Here is a 4,959-nt window from a genome sequence, read left to right on the forward strand (position 1 = left end):
CATTAAATTCCAGTGAAATATATTCATGTTTGTGGTTGTAATGTGACAAAATATGGAAAAGTTCAAGGGGTATGAATACTTTTGCAAACCACTGTAAACAACCATCTACAAATGTTGTGTTTAACATCACAATGTCACGATGTAAAGCAATTTTCTGACATAATGACCATTCTAAAACTGTGCTGAATTGTGGCTGCTATATAATATTGTATCGGGGGGAAAAGGCAGATATGCTAGAGTTAACAGAAAGCAGTTTAAAGCTTTTTTTTGTTTGTTTTTGTACTCAGTGATAACTGTATCATCTTTCAAAGCATTTCTTAGCAACTAAAATTCCTGTCCCACATCAGAACTCAGAGCTGGCAATGCACCTGCAGTTCAGCGACCACGTCTGACTGGCTAGATCAGTACTGACACAACCACCAAAAATGTAGATGAGCTGTGATAAGTTAACCTACAAAATTTCTGTACAAGAAAATGATCGTTAAAGAATTACTCTGGAAATGGAACAGAACTAGCAAAGATGAAGACAACTGAAGAACTGTGACTTTTAAAAACACACATGCATTTCTCCTCATTCACATTGAACAATTTGGGCTGCATGTTCCCAAGTTCAGGATGTAGAAAGTTGCAGAAAAGTTTAAAAATAAGCTATGTCATTACACAACTATATCTTGCATGAACAGTACAGAGCAAAACATTAGGTCACCTTGTTTTTTTTTTTGTCTCTACTTCAACAACAGGAGCTAAACTTTTTATTTTTTGCAAATTTGACGTAAGAGCAACAGTTCCATGAGTATTTTCCAAGAATGTTATAAAAACTGATTTTTTAAAAGTTGTATTTAGTCCAGTCATTGTGCAATAGGGTTGGGCAATATTGGCAAATAAATTAATCACGATTAATTGTGGTATTCAGCCGATAACGATTGATTTGACGATTAATCCCCCCGGAGTCCCTGGATACTCTTATATCCTAGTCACATGACCAATTTATAGGGAGAGAATTGGCTCTTAGTAAAAATCTGTTCCAAATGGTGTCAAAATTACAGACTTCAGGCTATACATCAATCTTTAAATTGTGCTGGTAGATAAATAAATTACACAACTTTTTAAAATGTTTGTTATATTTGAAACAGAGAGGAGCACCAAGCGGTTTGTCTGCCGGGTGGCATTAATCGTATTAATCGTCACGTGCCAAAAATTAATCGATTAATGTTTTTCTGACGATTAATTGCACACGATACGATTATGCCCAACCCTATTGTGCAAAACCATTTGAGCCATTTTAAATTGTTCATACAGACTGTGATAAATCACACTTGTTCATTGTTCGAATTTAGGAGCCTTTTACACCCAAATGATTCCTAAGTCAAAATAAGGTGATTTAACACACAAAACAAAATTCCACTGAAAACGGTGGACTGATAATCAGTGGTAAAGAAGCCAATGTGTCCAAAAGGAAAACTATGAAAGATCTTGAGAAAAATCCACTTATTCAGAGTTGGGTCATGTTCAATCCTTTAATTAGAAAATACCCCACATTTATTCACAAACATTATAAAATGTCAATTAGAACACGTAATCTTTCTAGGGAAGCTGCCAGTTTGCGTCAAAAATATTTTATAAGATTTGGACAGAAACTTTGTAAACAACTTGCACAGCTAAAAGTAGCATGAGTGAGTTTGTTTTAGCTGGTGGTCTGAGACTTGGCCCACACTAATGGGCTTCAACAAACTTTGCAACTTGACCCAGTATTTGGCAATAACTCTGGCAAACAAAAGTGTAGTTAACAGTTTGTTTCAACTTGTTTCATCCATTTGCCATCTGGATACCAAACCTCATTTTATCTTTGTTAGGTTGTTACTTTAGCCTTAGAGTTATGATCAAAGTAGACCAAATAAAGCAAATAACTTGTTTATGTGCACATTTTTCAGATAGACTAATAATATATTTTCCCCTTAATTAATTATATCTTATTTGTTTACAGACTTGACAGCCTAATCAGCAAAAAGGAAGTGCATAAAACCACAATGAGCATGACTCACACAATGATTCAGTATTTGACTTTTCAAATCTGAAAGAAAAAAAAAACAGTGAATTTAAACACTACTGGCATTCTGGGAATATAAAGATTTGTGGCTTTTTTTTCTAGGTTGCCTTTTGTCACATGATTCTCTTGTGGCCACTCTTTTTCTATATGTGGTGAAGAGATAATCTGTGAGAATAAATGGCTCAGGCAGGGGGAACAATTACATGTGAGCTCACAGAAATGAACAACATGAGTATCTATCAAGAAGTAGACAAGTTGAAACCATGACACCAGACTGCAGCCTCAGCGTTCTTATTATTCGGCAACATGCTGAGTCTCGCTCCACAGCCTTTCCTCCTCTTAAAATCAGTCCCCATAGAAAAAAAAAACTAAATCATTTAAATTACGAGTTATAAAAGTTTATTTTTTATTTAATTATTAACCTTTATTTAACCAGGCAAATCCCACTGAGATCACAGATCTCTTTTGCAAGGGAGACCTGGGCCTAAAGGTAACCTATTGTACATGTTTTTTCATCAGGAATTTACTGCATGTATAGTGCAAGAAAACCATTCTAAAAATTAATTTGCCATGCTTCAGACAAAATGTACTATTAACAGCTGAAAAAAGCAAGCCGAAATCTAGCTTTATCATTTCCAACTTCTGTTTTTTGACTATTTTATCTGACTGTGCCAGATTCTTCTGCCGTTTTGTTGGCAACTGTTGAGTCTCGTCGATGGATAAAGATACCTTCTCCCTGGTCTGCAACTGTTTGGTGAACTGCATTCGCAAGGGAGTCTCCAAAGTACATCTGTATATCTGTGGGCTTTCTCAGTTTTCTTGCTTGAGTTGCAGAGGTTTGCAGCAGTCACTGAAGGAATAGCTTGTCACTTGAATTTTGAACATGTTTAAAAATAATTTTTCCCTCTTGAAATAGTCAGACACACCTCAATTTAGTTTTGATGAGTTTTAGAAAGCACGGGTGCTCTCCTTGTGACAGAAAACATTTGAGGCTACAGCTCTGAATGTATACATCCAAAAACCACACCAAGGACAAATAATAATTAAATAAATGGTCCAATTCTGCTCATCTTCAATTCAAAACATGCATTTTGAAATACAGATAGGCAATGTGCAATGCCTAGATGAGCTTTATAAGACATGCACAAAAAAAGGATGAAGTTTTCAAAAATTATTAACATTTCCCACACATTTACAGAATTATTTCAGTTTGTACTTGCTTCATCTTCTTTTTAACCAAGGTCCTGTGTTTCAAACCAGAAATCAGGTTGCATAGGCAACATATTGGAATGGTGTTCAGACCTGCTGACTGCTGAAATCATGCGACACTGTGCAAAGCTTTGGAAGTAATGTAAAGCGATAATCACATTTATAGAAGAGATCTGAGCAATTTACTGCATTGCTTTAAAACATGTCTTTAATTTCATAATGATGACATATTTAGACAATCAATGCAAAAATAAATAAATAAAAAACACACAAAGCAAAAGTGTTTGTTATAGTTCAAGAAAAAGCTTGTTTGTGCACAGAGCAGAGGTACTAAAAGCAGAAACAATGCAACACTTTAAGGCTAAATGCCCCCACAGCTATACCACCTTCCAAATCCATGTCAAATTATTTGGGGACAAATTGTGTTCCTAGACATCTGCAGTGTGTACAAGCAAAGCTTAACACACTGTACGCTAACTGGCAATGAACCCCTTGTCCTTAAAGATCACAATTTCACTTCCTCACAAGCAATATGAATGATCCCAGACTGTAAAATCAATAAACTTGACTGTAGTATCGAATCTATTGTATTGTTTTGACACAGATTTTCCTCGGGCAATTATGTTAGCAATAACCGGTAAAAATGACAGCACTGGTTAGACAAAGGTGTTGTTTTTTTCAATCATTTACATAGGAAATCAACGTTAAGCAGTGAAAGGGAAAACAAATACAGAAGCTGGCGTGACCATTTAGCTGCATGTTTGAATCCGATAAAACTAACACTGCTTTATTAGCTTTTTTTGACAGCTAGGTTTGCGATAGCTCCAGCTAATAACCTGACATAAACGCGTAAACATTGACAACACGCCCTACTAACATCATAATGTAATGTTATTGTCACTACCAGAAAGTGTAAAGTCATATTAATATTGTCTGTCGCAATATCTACCCTCGAAAACAAACTTGGCCTCAGTTTTATTCAACAAAAAGCCGTCATATCTTCCGATAGCTAGCTAGCGTTAGCATGCTAAATTATCAGCGAATGGTACACACGTTGCTAATTTTGCTAAATAATTTAGGATGAGCAAGTCATGTCTCGTACACAACCTAATTTTCCAACTACCAAAAGGCTGACAGTTCGTATTAAAAGAGTTATCTACCTGATATTGTTAGCAAGCTCCGTTAGCTTTCCTTTAGCCGACTCCACTGCCCAACACAAACAACAGCTGTAGCTACATACACAGTTCCTACTGTTTGATGATTAAAACGTTTTATTAGACATAGCACGTGTGCAAGGGTGTGTTAAGTAATTCCCATCATCTGTTCTTACCAGGAATTTAATCTTTTTAGCTTTGAGTTCTGGAGATGTTCAGAGGAGGTTTGCAAGTTCTCCTGGCTCAAATATGCTCTGTCTATCCAAGATGGCTGCTCTCGGGCACAGGGTTTCCTCCGCTCTATTCAATGGGCTTCTGGGACAAAGGACCTGCTTTAGCAGTTAGCATTCTGTGGACCAATGATGTGAGTGTATGCACTGTTTGGTAAAAAGCAGACATCTTCACAGGTGGATTGAAGGGTTAGGTAGTGAGGAAATAAGTGTAATCATTATTAGGTAATATGATTACAACATAATGCTTGAATCACATCAGATTGTATTTATTTCCAAAATATTTACTGGAGGACTGCAAAAAAAAAAAAAAAAAAAA

At 36.0% G+C, this 4,959-nt stretch overlaps 1 protein-coding gene across 2 annotated transcripts in view; it reads right to left on the reverse strand.

The window, feature by feature from the left end:
• rab14l (RAB14, member RAS oncogene family, like) overlaps positions 1–4,725 on the reverse strand; it is a 14,145-nt gene extending 9,420 nt beyond the window's left edge. Inside the window, exons 1-2 of one of the 2 annotated variants that reach the window (XM_014028660.1) lie at positions 4,587–4,725; positions 4,417–4,506 (exon numbers count right to left, since the gene is read on the reverse strand). The gene's annotated coding sequence lies outside the window, so the exon portion shown is untranslated. The remainder of the gene's footprint in view (positions 1–4,416; positions 4,507–4,586) is intronic. The other variant, XM_014028659.1, reaches the window with a different exon arrangement.
• Between the last annotated feature and the right edge of the window lie 234 nt (positions 4,726–4,959).

This window comes from Austrofundulus limnaeus, unplaced genomic scaffold (assembly GCF_001266775.1).
Source record: "Austrofundulus limnaeus strain Quisiro unplaced genomic scaffold, Austrofundulus_limnaeus-1.0 Scaffold793, whole genome shotgun sequence".
Taxonomy (NCBI): domain Eukaryota; kingdom Metazoa; phylum Chordata; class Actinopteri; order Cyprinodontiformes; family Rivulidae; genus Austrofundulus; species Austrofundulus limnaeus.